At 35.4% G+C, this 17684-nt stretch overlaps 1 protein-coding gene across 3 annotated transcripts in view; it reads right to left on the bottom strand.

Moving 5' to 3' along the window:
- The window catches only part of LOC149214249 (Ubiquitin-like superfamily protein), a 179437-nt gene extending 173010 nt beyond the window's left edge, over nt 1-6427 (bottom strand). The window contains exon 1 of one of the 3 annotated variants that reach the window (XM_089392224.1): nt 6247-6427. The gene's annotated coding sequence lies outside the window, so the exon portion shown is untranslated. Of the gene's footprint in view, nt 1-6085; nt 6198-6246 lie in introns of those variants that run through there. The other 2 variants (XM_089392222.1, XM_089392223.1) reach the window with 2 other exon arrangements.
- Nucleotides 6428-17684: the final 11257 nt, after the last annotated feature.

Below are 17684 nucleotides of genomic sequence, written 5' to 3'. Positions count from 1 at the left end.
GTTTAATGTTAATGAGTTAGTGCACACTGCACAGATTATAAGAAACTTTAGAATAACATTTTTGCTCAGTCTTACAAACACCCTAGACCAACCATATGAGCAATCATTCAGTATACTCAATAACAGAAACAACAAGGTATACATCAGCTTGTTAATTATACTTAGCAGCCTTTCTTGGTCATCATTTGAGTACTTACACTGGAAATTTTCTTCAACACTTTCATAACCACAGTCATTATACTCTGATTAATTTTTGCAACATAGCCTGCCATACTGACTGTAATACTTGATCTCCAACTATGCTCTGTCTAACACATTATCCATGGTCATTGAACCTGAGAAAATGCACGTGAGCGCTTCCCAGGATTTGTTCACAATCTGAATTTAAACTACCTGTTCAGCTTCACTCATTAACTGAGGCTATACTTCTGGTACTGTGCATGGTGAATGTACATTATCATGCTGCCAACACAAAAGTGCATACATACAAAGAACACAGGACTGATTCACACGCACAGATGAAATACATGATTCATTCCATGCGCAGATTTTAAAACATAATCTCTTACCTTAAGTCCCTCACTTTCTTTGGCTCCTAGCTCAGCGGAAAACAGAGATTTGAAGGGCCTTCTATGTGCCTCTGTCATTAGAATTTAGGACCAAGAGGATGTGGAGCATTTTTCCAGTTCTTATCCAATTAACATAGAGTCATCATCAAATTGCTAGTGAGAAATCAGCACATTAGCCCCTCTCCCTCATGAAAACCAGCCTAAAAAGAACATTCAAAGCTACTTTACACATTCCCTCACCTCCCTCAAATGAATATGACTTAGCCCACCTTAGATAATGGTTGGAAGAAACAATACAAAGAAGTTGATTTTGAATGCCTAACTAGATGGCTCCTTCAATGTTCCTTGCTCACTTTATTATCAATCTATAAGGGATTCTATTATTTTTGTCAATAAAGGCTTCAAAGGCTCTAGTATGCATGACTTGAGGGGATATCTCTAATGTAGAAAGAAGTTTTGTCAATAGATGAACATTTGAACAGTTTAAAGAGTCATGGATCAAAACAAGATGTACCATCATCTCCAATGGATGGACTAATGGAAAGAACCGTACTATAATAAATTTCCTGGTCTCTTACCCATTGGAGACCATGCTTTTAAAATCAATTGATGCCCCTGATAAGGTGAATGATGCAAACTTGTTATTTCAGCTTTTAGATGAGAATGTTATATCGATGGGGGAGGTAAATGCTGTTTAGATCAGCATAGCTAATGTCTCCAACTATGCTCTCACTAGTAAGATGGTAAAGAGTAAATACAAAACCATGTTCTAGACCCCATGCGTTGCATATTGAATAGACCTCATGCAAGAGGATATTGGACATAATGAGAAAAAACAAGGGTAAGGACCTTGTTGGGACTATAATCCCAAGTTTTGCAACTCCCTTCCTCACATTGCAATCTCACATTTTCGAAGCACGACAAATGAAAAAAAATGTTTTCAAAGATAAATGGAATGGATCTCAGTGGATCCACAAACAAGATGGAAGAAGCAACAAAAAGAAACTTTTTGAAAACATACTTTGGGAAAAAAGCAACAAAGGTTGTGAAAATTGTTGAGCCCCTTCTTAAAGTATTGTGGTTGGTGGATGGGAAAAAATTGACCATGAGTTACATTTATGAGGCAAGGATTAGGTAAAGGGGTAGATAAAGGCATAATACAAGCATAAAGTAGTGAAGCATATCTAGAAGATCATTGATAACAAAAAGAACAACCAACTCCATCACCCTATGGGCCTATAAATGCAACAATGTATTTCCTAAACCAAGGTATCATTATAGAGCTCAATTAGGGGAATATCCAAATTGAGAGTGAAAGATGGATTGTATAAGTTCCTAGAGTCCATAATCCCTTATGAGAGTGAGAAGCAAAAAATACACCCTCAAATTAGTGCCTTCACTAAAGCCATTGGTACTTTTGAAAAACAACCTGGCAAATAGTACAAGAGATGTGGACCAACCAAGTAAGCATTTCCAAATATTTTATTATATCAATTATTTAAACCTTAAGTACTTGAATTTTAACCATAGTCACAATATAATTTGTTGATCTAACTTTGTCTTTACAACACATTGATGGGAGTCATTTGGTAGCCAATGTTGACAGTTGCAAAAGTTTGCAATTCTAGTAGACAAATTTGTAATGCCTTCGGGTGCAAGCACACTTGGTTTTTCTTTGAGCATATTCACACAAAGAAGAGAAACCATTTGGAACAAAAACAATTAAATGATCTCATCTTCATGCAATACAACCTTTGGCTAACACATCACATAACTTGTTATTGCACAAAAGACCTAATACAAATCCCATTCGATTGGATAATATTGATCCAATCTCATAATCGGTAAGGGAAACACACTCTGCAAAGTTTAATCTTGATTGTGCCTTCGCATGGATTGATTTAGATTTGAATCCACTAGTGGGAGTAGACACAACACCAAGCACGACAAGCACTAGCCTTGCAACTTTTCCTTCTACTAGCACTACTGCTATAACGGTAGATGTCCCAAAGGAGTTTGATAAGTCTAAGGGTTTTGAGCCAAATGCTATAGCTTATGCCAAGGATCCCACTTCCAACAATAGTGATGAGTTTGATGATGGGTCATGTCAATCAATGATATGCAGTAGGCAAGTAGCTTATAGCATCATGCGTGTTGTTTTCTTGGAATCTAGAGGCAATTTAAAGCATGTTTTGAGGTATCTCAGAGGCATAGCAGATTATGGATTATGGTACAGACAGGTTAATGGGGTGAGGCATGAGGGCTTCATAGCTCCACAGATTGGAAAAACACTTTACTTTGCATCTTCGGCATTGGTTCAACAGTTGTTTCTTGGTTTAGCAAGAAGTAGAGATCAATTGAACTCAATTTAGCAGAGGCCAAGTACATGGTTGCCAATTTGGCAACGTGCGAAGCTATTTGGATGAGGAAGTTGTTTGTGGGACTTTTCAGACAGGGGATGGAGCCTACTGTGATACATTGTGACAATCAGAGTTGCATTAAGCTCTCTAAGAATCTAGTGTTTCATGATCGCTCCAAGCATCAGACAGGGGATGGAGCCTACTGTGATACATTGTGACAATTAGAGTTGCATTAAGCTCTCTAAGAATCTAGTGTTTCATGATCGCTCCAAGCATATCGAGATCAGGTATCATCATCTCAGAGATTGTGTGCAGAAAGGGATAGTGAAGCTATCGTACATTCCAACAGAGGAGCAAACAACAAATATCTTGACCAAGGCATTGGCAAGAAGCAGTTTCATCTATTTCAAAGACAAGTTGGGAGTTGTACAGAATCCCTTCCTTGCTAAGAGGGAGTGTTGAAAATTGTAGCGAGTGGAAGGTCTTCTCTGGCTCGTGCCTTAGCCAAAAAGACCATGAGTTGTCTTTCTTTTAGCATGATGTGAATCATGAGTTAGACTTCAGTTCATGCATAGTGTTGGAGGATCAGGTACGTGGATTTTTCCTCAATTTGACTACAAAATCAAGTGGCAATTCGAGTTGGGAACTTCAGTCTTTGATTGAAGGAAGGACAAGCTATAACTCCAATGATGATTGGAGAGAGAATGAATTCGACTCTGTTAACTAGTCAATCACAACAAGTTCTAAATTTGTAAGTTGCATGTTATCGCATGGATCAAATCTATAAAAGGACAATGTAGGCACACGGATTGTATTATTGTTGAGTGCACAAAGTTTTGTGTAAGATCATCTTTGTTTTTGAGTGCGTATTATAGGAGCTCATGCGCAATATTGAGGAGGCTTGCTTGTGCTATTTAATAGCAGCAGATTTTTGCTAAGAAATAGGAGGCAAATCCGAGCTAGGAAATGGGGCCAAGCCTGCACATGGAAGTAGGAGCAGGGGATCAGGTATGAGCAGGATGGGTCCAAGCTAGTTCAGCCAGAGAACAGTTATGTTCTCAGTGTGACAGATTGCCTTATAAGAGATTTAATTGCTCAAGCTCTATCAATAAAATACTACAGCAAAGAAGAGGGTTTTCTCAGTTGGGTTTCCCAAGAAATCAAGTGTGTAAATTTGTGTGACTGTATTTTTATCTCTGTGTTTATATTCCGCTGCTTATCAGTTAAGAAATTCTGTATCTTGGTAAAGTGAATGTGATTTCAGTTTTTAGTTGTCTAGTTTTCAATTACTAAGTAGTTGCAGAATTTCGTGGAAAATTAACACAAAATCTTAGAAGTTAATGACAGCCTCTAACTCTTGTACATACACATTAATTTTGGAAAGTTAGAGCAGCCATAATACAGGACTTCCAGTTGGAGTGGACATGCAAGGGAATTCTTCTAGCATCTATTCTACCATAAGGTTATTCTAGTTACAAGTATAACATCTCAACTTTAGAGTTTAGCATTTTTTTTAGGGATGCAGCTCCAAAAATTAAGCCCATCTAGTATTTGGCAGCCACTCAAAATTTGTTCCAGCTTGAACAACAAAATCTTGGAATTTTAAGGAGTGCTACATATGTAAAGATCCTTAACTGTTTTTTGTTCAGGAACACACCCTCTCTGCCTTCAAATGATGAGCACTCGATTGGCTGCCTTCAGTTGATGTTCAGATTTGAAAGTTTATTGTTATACTTGCTGTCAATTAAGACCTGTGAGGCTGGCTTAGAACTTATTTTCGTTTTAGTGACCAGTAAGGGAAATTTCTGTATATTTTTCGATGGACTATGGGCAGAAACGTGACGTATATCTTATTTTAAATCCATTTCAAAAGGTTTAACCTTTGGTTCTGTATTTTGGGGAGGTCAAAAATCCGATGAATGGTATTTAGATGTTTACATGTGTAGGGAGCTGATCAGATAAATGATCCTATAGATTTTTCTTGCAATGCATTGTGCATCTACAGAATATATCTTCTTTTCATCTCCAATTGAATATACGATGTTCTTCCGCGGATCAAAAAGATATGTAAGTTACAAAAATGTCGGCATCTTGGGATCAGAAAAGAAAGAAGAATTAAAATTTGTTCCACTAACATGCCGAACAGTCATTTTCAATGAATTGCCATTTGAAATACAAGCCTCGGCGAATGGGAAAGGTAGCAAATTAGCTGGAATACATGTAATGCAAAGACCTGAAATGCGTCAAAAGTGCTATAACCCAAGAGAAAAGAGAATTACATGAAATTCGTCCAGCAAATAGACAGAGACATCCCAAAAGAGATGTGTTTAATGCCAAAAAGACACTTCATGGGACAAACGTGACAACTTTCTCGTGTGCTCCTTTCCAGAAGGAAAAAAAAAAAAAACAAACAAACAAACAAACAAATTTTCTGAACAATAAAATTATTTCCTGGTGATTCTAATAAAAACTTCGATTTTTCTCAAGGAGCAAAAAAAAGTTCCTTATGATTTATTTGAATTCCATAGACGTCTTAACTACAGAAAAAAATAAAGCAAAGGGAGAAGTAACAACGACGAAAAAAACTCCAAAATCTTTGTGAATATATTTCCCTAAATTTTTACATTCTCCGTATCAATTTTGGTTGGTTGAACATTTTTCCTTAATTTTGGAAGATAAAAATTCACGACGTTTTCACCAATTTACCCGGGCATTGCCACCATGGCTGGTTACCCTTTCAAGTCTCATTGACCTATTTTGGTCATTTGTATGGACATTGGTATAATATGTTTCTTTTCACCTCTGCGGATTTTGTTTTTGAATCTCCGAACCTAAATGGTCCAGCTGTGGGGAATTCAACTACTGCCATGTGAGGCAGAACCTCCAGACAAAATGAACTTTACCTAAGACTATCCCACAAACTTTGGTAATTCAGTAGGCTTAAAATCCCTAGGCACCATGTCCAAGGGGATCACCGCAGCAATACAATTACATTTAACCACATCAACCCACCAGTACTCTGCAAAATCTGAAGGAAAAAAGGCCACCAAGGCCACTACCAAAAAGGCATTATGCTAAATTCTCTCTGCATAAAGAATAAAACCGTCATAAACCAAACAAAAATTCAATATATTCTGGAAGTTGGATAGAATCTACCATTTAAAATGTTGAGCAAGTGCAAATCTGGTTCGTATTTAGAGGAATTTAGGGTTTCTAAACATGATATAACAGAAATGACGCTAATCCGTGTGAAACTTAAACATAGGGGCAAATTCGAAGAAACATAACTTCAAATTCTTGAATCGCAGAGCACTTACCTTCAGATTGCGTGCAGATTGATGACAGAGAGATCAACCGATGAACCCCGCGCTAAATCCTTGTGTTTAAAGAACCGAAAAACCGAACGGCACTTGTTCATAAAGGTTGAAATGACATGCCGATGTGGGGAGAAAATGATAGGAAAAGCATTTTGTACAATAATATCTGTAATTTAAGGAAAACGATGGCAAAACTTTGTTTGGTTTGATTAATACTTGGAGAGAACGCGGTTTATATGTATGTGAAAATTTTGATGTTGACTTTGAAGTAAAGTAATATGTTAAAGTTGCTTGGTGGTGATTCTCAATCTTTAGGTAAATAAAAAAGTGGAATGGATGGTAAAATGAGGTGGAAAGGTATAAAATATGGAATTTTGAAATAAAATGTATGGTAAAATGAGGTGGAAAGGTATAGTAATAGTAAGTTGAAATTAAGAGGTAAGTGAAATGAGAGAATTTAGATAATAAAAAAGTTCAAATTATGGGTTAATGTGATATGTTTGAATGTGTGTTATGATAGTGGTTTTAATTTAAAATTTTAAGCGTGATTTGGGAGGAATTAAATTAATAAAATTTTAGATTTGTATATGATAATGTGAAGAAGAATGTTGATTTTATCTAAGTGGATGTGTAAAGAGAGGTTGAAGATTGTTTAGAGTTTGTACAATGATTTTTTGCATGTGTATAAAGTTAGTTTTATCTTAAGTGGATGTGCATAGAGAGGTTGTAGATTGTTTTAGAGTTTGCACAACGATTTTTTGTGTGTGTATTGATGGTGTAATATAGTAATGTTGTAAGGAAGTTTGGAATAGTTGCATTTTTGTGTGTGTATTGATGGTGTAATATAGTAATGTTGTAAGGAAGTTTGGAATAGTTGCATTGTGGTATAATTGTGTTAGCATTTCAAGTTATATAATCTTTCATCGAGGCATATGTATTATAACTTTTGGGTTACATCAACTTTTCTAATTACACAACATGTTGCGCTACCATGTTGTGGTATCATACCTAGCATAGTTTAGACCATCTGATCAATGGAGGTTTTATACAATATTAATGTTTTCTTTTTCTTATATTTTTTTTGTAAGTTTAGCAGGACTACATCTTCATCATGTCCAATATATCACCCCAATCGTGACGGGAATTGAACCGATGACTTCAAAGAGTGTCTTAACAGAGCACTCAACCACTGTCTATCCAAACCCCGTGGACTATACAATATTAATGTTGATGACAAATCACTTTCTTATTATACACCTATTCTTCTCTCTCATTAAACATTATTAAAATAGTAGAGAGAAGTTGAACAAATGAAAAATTGAAGCAATTTGACTTCATTACCTAAAGTTATTAAAGTTGTTCATGTTCTTGTAAAATAGATTCATTTTTCTTCTTGCATTTGAACTCCATGAGTTATGTATGGTCATTTGAAATATAATATTAGTTTGTTTCTTTTTAGATTAGTGTAGTCGCTTAAGCCATGCCTAATGAATGTCAATAGGTGATGACAACGAGTGAGGCCACCACTACTAGTGTAGGAAGTTGTCACTACCCAGCGAAGGAGCCTACTACTACTAACGCAACGTGAACCAATGCAAAGTGGCTAGAAACGTGATACATTGTAGAAGTTTTTGCTAAACCTTAATGTCTATGTGATTGACCTCATATTAATCATATTAAACTCAATCGACATATTTCATTAAAGAGAAACAATGAAACTATTTTCAACATCTTAAATCCTAGTCATACACATCATTGTTGTCATTTACTTAAACCTTCTCTCTGTCATCTCTTTTCTTAATTAAAGGATCTTTATCAACATAATTAGTAATTTTACTTTTAGTTAATTTGTAAAGAATCGTAAATGTTAATGTCGTATTAACGAGACAAATACTCTTTCAATAAAAGGAAGACATATTTAAAGCTTGCACCCTCGCCAAGAAATAATAACACCTTTAGCAATTTATTATCATAATCTTCAATTCGTTGCTTCGTTGTTTTGATATGTAAATAAATTTAAATATATAATTTTATTTGTTAGTCAAAATATGTATGTTTCTTTTGAGTTAGTATTAGGAGTTGGTGTGTGACTTTGTAATACACTTACCATAGTATTCTCCATGATAATTGACTATGATGATAATTTAGTTGAATGGGTTGTCTCTAGATTTGGATTATATTGATTTAACATACTATGATAATTGACTATGATGATAATTTAGTTGAATGGGTTGTCTCTAGATTTGGATTATATTGATTTAACAACAATAATTATATGATAATATACCTTTTATTTATATATATATATATATATATATATATATATATATATATATATATATATATTATTTTAAGGTGGTTTTCTTTTTAGATGAATTGAATTAAAATTTTCAGATGAATTTGACAAAATGAATAATATTTAGTAGATGTTTTTCCATATAAAGTTAATTAAATAAATATATACATTTCTCTTCATTAAAAAGGGTTTTTAAAGTAATAATTAAGTAAATCAATACTCAATTTACAAGATAATGTGTCTAATAATCAATTAGTGTGTTACCTAAATCTGATAGAGTAATGTGAATTGTGAAATAGAAGTTTTCAAACACTGGTCACTTTTTACAACCTTTGTTATGGTGTATTTTAGTTATTTCTTTAGAAAACAAGACATCATCATTTTAGTGATCACAATATTTTTTTGGGAGTTCTTTGTCAGTATAGAGTTATCTTAACCTTAAATCTAATAATCATTAAAAGACATAAAAAGAAATAAGTACACTAACGTTTGAAATATTTGACGTTAAGATGGATTTTAATTATTGTTGTGATCTTTTTTTTTAGTTTTATATTATTATGATAAGTTATTTTGTAAAGTTTTATTTTCATTAATTTTTATGTTTTTCAATTAAATTATCAAGACTATAAATACAACACATTATGAAGAATATAGATGCACCTCACTGCTATAAGTGCAATCAAGTTAACCAAACTTATTAATATTTAGATTGAATCCACATAATGCATAAATATATGACTAATAACTTTATAAATAGAAAATAAGCATTACATCATACTATGTAAATGACATCACAAAGACATAGTAGTGTGAATTATATTATGTAAATATTGGAGAGATATTCAGCCACATGTGAATCTAAATTTGTGAAACATTTGCCTCAAACTGATTTATAATTCAACCAATTGCAATCCTCATTTAATTATCGTCGTCAAGCTAAAACTATGAGGTAATAAGGACTCTTAATATTTTTATTACACACTCACATATAATCTCAATAAACATGCAATCAAGACCCATAAATTATATCCCATGATTTACAAAATGCTCACAAACTCATTATTAAAAGCTCAAGCAAGATATCTAACATATAATTCCTTTGTATAACAATATAACCAATCTCATATTAATAAACCTACTATCAACTCTTACAGCAATCTCGTGCACACATTACAACATTTGTTATGAAAGTATAGCCTCTAGTAATGTGAGGCATACTTTCAATTCTCTTTGAACAATAATTCTACATGACTCAACTATATATTTTCATAAATAAGTCAATTGGGTTATCTTAGGTGATTTGGTGGAATGGATGTTATCTTTCCCAGCGAGGCTCAGATCATTACCAGTGATCTGATGAGATATAATGCCTCAATAAATATTATTGGAATGACTTTTTGCCCATGAATGTTATTTAATTGGCTTTGAGGCTTGTGAACTCTTAAGTGAGTATACTAACAACCTCACTCTAGCTTTAGAGCTCAAAAGGAGGCTACCTCACTCTAGCCCTGGGCTCAATAAATAATATTGGAATGGTTTTTTGCCACGAATATTGTTGATTTAACTTTGAGCCTTGTGAACTCTTAAGTGAGTACACTAACAACCTCACTCTAGTTCAAGCTCAGTAAAAGGCTAATTTCTTTCCCCAAAAAAACATGAATAAACAAGTGTTGTTGCAGCTAGCTAGAGAGGCATTGGAGCCTTCTTGGTGATTCTCAGATGGAATTCAAAATTTTATGATCAAATATACATTCATGACATATAACTCATGTGTTTACCATATGTTTGACAAAATGTCTATCATGGATTAGGCATCTCTAGGTCAAGTTCTTACTTGAGTTTTGAATGGTTAATGTTGTTAGCATTTTGTTTATGTTTCTAGAATGTTACGGGCAGTTTTGGGTAGTGATCTCGAAGTTTGCCTAGAAAAGTGGCTAAGATTTTGTAACCGTTGGCACATAACTAGAGTTTTTGGGTCATAACTGCATGGAAGCAGGCTCATGCAAGCGATTGGGACCTCATAACCACACTAATATTTTGTTGTGGATGTGGTTGGGGAGTTTTCCTTTTGAAAAGAACTTTAGCTCACGGTTTGATGTTAGGTCCCTATACTACTAGTGTAACCCCTTATTGTCATTAGTACAACCCCCTTATTATAGTGTTGTGCCCATGTAGTCCTCATATTGTTATTATTGTGCCCTTACATTATTAGGATGTGGTCGGGGAGTTTTCCTTTTGAAAAGAACTTTAGCTCAGGGTTTGATGTTAGGTCCTTATACTACTAGTGTAACCCCTTATTGTTATTAGTACAACCCCCTTATTATAGAGTTGTGCCCATGTAGTCCTCATATTGTTATTATTGTGCCCTTACATTATTATTATTATGTCGGCTCTGATTATATTATGACCCCTTAGACTCTTATATATAGAAAGGAGGTCTTGTCATTTGTATCATCTAAGAACTGTTCATTTGTGTAATGTAAAGGAGGTTTCCCCCTCAAAGAGGCTTATTTCTAAGGTGTTGATCTATATTTTCTATCTTTTTGTGAGCTAGTTTTATAACATTTGGTATCAAAGCTTTGGATTATAGGGTTTCATTGCTCCAAACAGGTCATCGTGGCATTTTCACTATAACTTTTTTCCGCGATGTTTCAGAAGCTAAAAAAACCCCATTTGAGACGAAATCTCGCTGAACCACGGGTCCGAATTTCAGATCTTGTCTCGCTATATTTTCGGAGATATAATCTGAGGAAGTTAGGGTTTTTGTATACCCCTGAATTACATTCCAAATAGGTGACCTTGGGAAAATTGTCATAACTTTCTCTCTGAGTGTCAAATTGAAATTTCGTAAGAAGTTACAAAAAGAGGACGAATTGTAGTTTGGTTGGGTATAATTTTAAGAACCTAAGGTTGAAATAATGACACGTGGCACATCGTACAAGTTCACTCTACTGAACTAGTCTATAATTAGGTCATTGCGGGTGATTGGGAATAAAGCTTTCTTCGACAATACAATTGCGATCAAACTTGCGGAGTTAAAAAGAGGACTCATAGGGCTATTATAAGCCGAAATTTAGAACTTAAAGATCTGAAATTACAGAGTTACAGTCGTTTCAATATCGAGCTCCTAAAATCAAGAAAAAGCGAGATGAGGAAGTTTGATGGCAAGGATACGGTAAATTGGACACTACAAATGGAGAAATATTTTGATCTACATGGTGTACCACTGTTACAAAAGGTACGTATTGCATCTAATTATTTAGAACCGAATCAACTTTTATGGTATAAAGGGCTTTGTTCTCGTAAACCACTTGTCACGTGGTCAATTTTCATGGAGGAAATGATAACACATTATGAGGATACCAAGAGAAACACCTTCTTTAGCCAATTGACAAATCTCAAACAAAAGGGTTCAATGGGAGAGCACATTCAGGACTTTCAAAAATTGAATACAAGTGTAAATAATATTCTAGAAAAGCAAAAGATAAATAGTTTTATCTATGCCATGGAAGCTGATATCAATGGTATGAAAGCATATTGGAAGGAAGGCATGGAAGACTTGAAGAAAGACATGGAAGGTTTGAAGGAAGGTGGGACAAATCTGCTACAAGAAAGGCCTCCTAATGACGAAAAGGATCAAGAAACATCAAAAGAAGAGGATATATACTGGGAACCACCCCTAGAGAAAGAACAAATGAATCCTACCATATCTTGTATTACAATGGTAGGAATTACCACTCCTCACACTCTCAAGATAGAAGGACATATCAAGAAGAAGAAGGTTCAAGCAGTGAAATATCAGGAAGAAAAGTATCAAGAAACATCAAAAGAAAAGGATACTCACGAGGAACCAACCCCAGAGAAAGAATAAATGAAGCCGACCATATCTTGTAATGCAATGGTCATAATTATCACTCCTCAAACTATAAAGATAGAAGGACATATCAAAAAGAAAAAGGTAATATTGTTGATTGATTCGGGTAGTACCCATAATTTTATTCATTGTAAGACAGCCAAGGAATTGAATTGCTTTCTGTTAGAGTCCTATAATAATAGGATTCATAATTTTGAATTGACCATGGTTAAGTCTTATAATATTGCACATACCTTTGCTTTCTGCAAATGTTTTCCATATTAAAATTAAAAAATGTGAAGAGGGTATGTCCTAAAAGAAATATCAAAGGACAAAAAGAATAAGAAAATATCAAAAAAATGAAAAATTATGAACCCCAAACAAAAACAGATCATGAAAGTGTGCAAGTCCAAGTGCCACTACTCTTTACTTTACTGTCTAAAATGATGGTTGTGTGCAGCTTGTCATACATGCCACAACCCCTGATAGTCAAACTGTTTAATCTTGACTACTTCATGTTTTAAATTTCTTGTTTATAATTATAGAATAAAGATCTGGCCAAACTGTTTAGTCTTGGCAGATCAATAAATAGGTAGAGAAATAAAATGTGCTCATAGGCTTAATCTGAGCCATTGGAAGACATAAGGTTAGAAGTAGATAGTTTACTTTTCAAAAGAAAAAGGAAAGCAAAGGGCCTGCTAGCTTAAATGCACCCAACAAAGTGAAGAAAAAAAATGTTAGGGTAAGTAAAAGGGTAAGTAGAAGAAAGGTTGCAAAAATACAAAGTTTATTGAAGTATAAGAACATCTATCATGTTTAATCATGTGTTTCAGTGTGCAGGAGCAGTTATAAAAGTAAAATGATGCTTATAAGTTGATTTGGTTAACTTCCCCTTCATTTCATTTCACCCCCCACTAAATACTTACTAATTTCTCCTTTTACCCCTTCATTTCTTATGAAGACACCTTTTCCCTTCATTTTCACCCTTGCCCGTTGGTTTCACACATTCCCAAGCAAATTACCCTCCAAATTCATTCCCCTACCCAAAAGCCTTTTTCCCTAGTGTGAAACCCTCTCCCCTTTGAAAAAATCATTTTCCCCTTATTAATTTCCCTATGTTTCCCAAAATACCCATAAAACCCCTTTTAGCCTAAGTTTTGTTTATCCCCGCATTTCTTAAGAAACCTCCACTATATTCACTTTTTCCCGATATAACTATTTTAACCCACCCCCTCGGTACGGTTAAACAAACCCCCGCCACATACAACCCTGGTTCCATTTAACCAAACCCGCATTATATTTAAACCCCGCACTTTATTCATTAAATTAATTACAAATCATTCATAATTAACCCCCGGGCCCCACTAATTTCTGCCCCTGTTCCCACCGTGCAACTTCACCACTCGACAGCCGTTAGATCTGTCACCCCCAGATCTGATGGCCCGCACTCATATCTCGTTCATTCATTTTCCGAAGTTTACCCGCCTGAAAGCACGCAATATGAGCGGTATTGCTCGGGCCCCTTTTGGTTATGTGGCAGCTCCACGTTAACTTGCGTGCTCATGGGAAAATACCTCCCAAATGCCAAAAGCGTTGCGATGGCCTCCGAAACCGCCTCCTTGCGTAAGCCAAAACCATCACTGTTCATTATGAAATTCCATGCCAATTTCTAACCGTTGCCGGTTAAAACGCCAAAGGCGCCAATTTTCACCCTTTTCGTTATTTTTATTTGTGAAAGCTTCCTAAGCTTTCTTGCGCCACCCTAAACCTCTGCAACCAGATTTGACCGCCAACTACCTCCCGAACACACTCTGGACGCCTAATTCAACCATCTAGTGCATATCTGAAGCCACAGTACCTTCTACAGCCACCATTCACACCAATTTGCAACCTATACCACCATTTCTAGGTATTTTGAGAAAAACCAGAACGACCCTCTCGATTTGAAAGCGTACATTTAATTAACAGATTAATTAATTGTATTTAATTGATTTTCCCCTCAAATTGAGAGTATTTCCCCCTAAATACCCAAATCCCTGTCCTGCAAACTGCCATTACCCTATCTTTATACCAAAGCTATTCAGACTTCCCTTCTACAGTTTGTACGAGCCTAATTCACACCTTTTCCCATAAGATGGCTGCCCAAACCTATGTCAACCCCTCACCTGGACATTGACCATTTGGCCCTAGCAAACACAAATTAAAGACAGTGCAACTCCAACCCACCTTCTGAAGCTCCACTGTTGGAGTAAAGATAAGTTCCTAAACCGTGTTGATGACATTCACCTTTGGGAATCCAATTTACCCAAGTACATATTCCCAGAAGTTCACCCGACCTGTTATGAAACCAGCTCACAAAAGGATAGAAGATATAGATGAACACCTTAGAAATCAACCTCTTCGAGGGGGCAACCTCCTTTACATTACACAAAGGAACAATTATGGGATGATACAATTGAAAATGCTTCCTTTCTATATATAGGAGGCTAAGGGGTCATAATATAATCAGAGCCGACATAACAATAATAAATGTAAGGGCACAATAATAACAGTAGTGGGCTTCTATGGGGCACAATAATAACAATATGGGGACTACATGGGCACAACAATATAATAAGGGGGTTGTACTAATAACAATAAGGGGTTACACTAGTAGTACAGTGGCCTAACATGCCCCTCTCCTTCAAAAAGTGATGTCCTCAATGCTTGAGTAGTTCTTGATGTTTCTGTATAAAATTCTTGTCCTCCCAAGTGGAGTTCTTCCACTTGATGAGATACTCTGAAATTGATCGATTTCGTAGCTGTATGGTCCTTGTTTCTGTGACTGCACAAGGTTCCAATATGATTTTTCCTTCCTCTTCAAGTTCTGGAAATATTGTTTGAATTGGGATCTTCTACAAATTTTGAATGAGTGGCCACACTTCTTCGTCCTTCTTCCATCATCCCTTGCTTCGTTTATCCAATATGGTTGGATAATAGAAATAGAACAAAACAATGCTTCCACATCCTCATCCTTTCTTGAGAGTGCATCTGCAACAAAAAATTTCTTCCCTTTCCTGTAGATGATGTCAAAGTCATAACCCAACATATTTGTGACCCATCTTTTCTATTCTTCTAAAGATAATATTTGTTCTAAAAAGTATTTAAGACTATCATGATCCATTTTTATCTTGAAGTGTCTTCCCATTGGGTAAGGTCGTCATTTCTTAAGTCCATGTAGTATTGCCAACATTTCCTTCTCATAAATAGCTTGCTTGAGATATAGCCGTAAAAATACCCAATCACCTACATCAAAACTTTTTTCACTGCGATGTTGATCTACCTGTTGTTTCATTCAATTCTGCACCAAAGTGGCGTTATCCTTTAAAAGTTGGAGAGCTTGTTGTTGATGCTCAATGTGATCTTTCATTGCTTGAAACTTTTTCTTCTTGATATTTCCTTCTACCTTGAGAGTTTGAGGAGTGATAGTTTCTTCCAATGCTTTACAAGATATGGTCAGATTCATTTCTTGATGCTCGATGTGATATTTCACTTCTTGAACATTTTTCTTCTTGATATGTCCTTCTATCTTGATAGTTTGAGGAGTGGTAATTTCGGCCAATGCATTACGAGGTATGGTTGGATTCATTTCTTCTTTCTCGATGTGATTTTTCACTTCTTGAACCTTTTTCTTCTTGATATGTCCTTCTATCTTGAGAGTTTGAGGAGTGGTAATTCTTGCCAATGCTTTACAAGATATGGTCGGATTCATTTCTTCTTTCTCTGGGGTTGGGTCCTGGCATATATCTTCTTCTTTTGATGTTTATTGATCCTTTTCTTCCTCCTCTTCATACTCTATGTAAAATAATTTCTTCTCAGCACACTTATGACCTTTAGTGCATTTGCTATCACAGTTGTAACAAAGCCCTTTTTCTCTTTTTTCTTCCAATTGTTGTGGTGTAAACCTTGTAGGTTGTGGAACGATAGGAGAAGAAACACTTCCATAATTATAGTCATGAGTGGTGGGATTCCTTTTTTCCATAATTTCACTTTCAATTTTTCTTGCCCACCTGAATGCCTTCTCCAATGAATCAGGTTCCCAAAGTGGAACCTCATGTTGAATGTTATCCTTTAAAGTACCTATGAAGAAATCAATCCTTTGCTTCTCTGGAATATCATCTACCCTTATATTCAATTTTTGAAAGTCCTCAATGTGCTCTACGATTGAACACTTTTGTTTGAGATTTATCAATTGGCTAAAGAAGGTGTTTCTCTTTGTATCCTCATAATGTGCTATCATTTCCTCCGTGAAAATTGACCACGTGACAAGTGTTTACGAGAAGAATGCCCTTTATACCATAAAAATTGATTCGCTTCTAAATAATTAGATGCAATACATACCTTTTGTAATAGTGTTACACCATGTAGATCAAAATATTTCTCCATGTGTGGTATCCAATTTACCGAATCCTTGCCATCAAACTTCTTCATCTTGCTTTTTCTTGATTTTAGGAGCTCAATCTTGAAACGACTGTAACTCTGTAATTTCAGATCTTCCAATTCTGAAATCACGACCTGCAGTAGTCCTCTGCATCCTCTTTCCAATGCCACCAGTCTGATCAAAATTGGATTCTCCAAGAAAGAGTTATGCACAATCTCCTAAGATGACCTGATTATACACCTTTTCATAATATCGAACTTGTATGACATGCCATGTGTCACTGTTTTGACCTTCGGATCTGAAAAATACACACAAAAAACTACAGTCCGTCCTCTTTCTATAACTTCTTACGAAATTTCAATCTGATGCTCAGAGAGAAAGTTATGACGATTTTCCCAAGGTCACCTGTTTAAGATGTAATTTGGGAGTCTGCAAAAACCCTAACTTCCTCAGATCATATATCTGAAAATATAGCGAGACAAGATCTAAAATTTGGACCTGAGGTTCAGACTGATTTCTTATCAAATGGGTTTTTGTTTTAGCTTCTGAAACTTTGTAGTGAAAACGTTATAGCGAAAATTCCATGATGACCTGTTTTAGATGAAATTCTGGAGCTTGCAAAAACTATAACTTCCTCAGATCATATCTCCGAAAATATAGCGAGACAAGCTCTAAAATTCAGATCCGAGGTTCAGCGAGATTTTGTCTCAAATGAATTTTATTTTTAGCTTATGAAACGTCGCAAAAATAAAGTTATAGTGAAAATGCCACGATGACTTGTTTGAAGTAGCGAAACCCTAGAATCCAAAGCTCTAATACCAAATGTTATGAAACCGGCTCACAAAAGGATAGAAAAGTTAGATGAATGC

Source organism: Pinus tabuliformis, chromosome 1_1, assembly GCF_031772625.1.
Source record: "Pinus tabuliformis cultivar Carrire ecotype Pingquan chromosome 1_1, CPIR1, whole genome shotgun sequence".
Lineage (NCBI taxonomy): Eukaryota > Viridiplantae > Streptophyta > Pinopsida > Pinales > Pinaceae > Pinus > Pinus tabuliformis.
The sequence above is the reverse complement of the archived record's forward strand: the minus strand, read 5'-3'. Positions and strand labels throughout refer to the sequence as shown.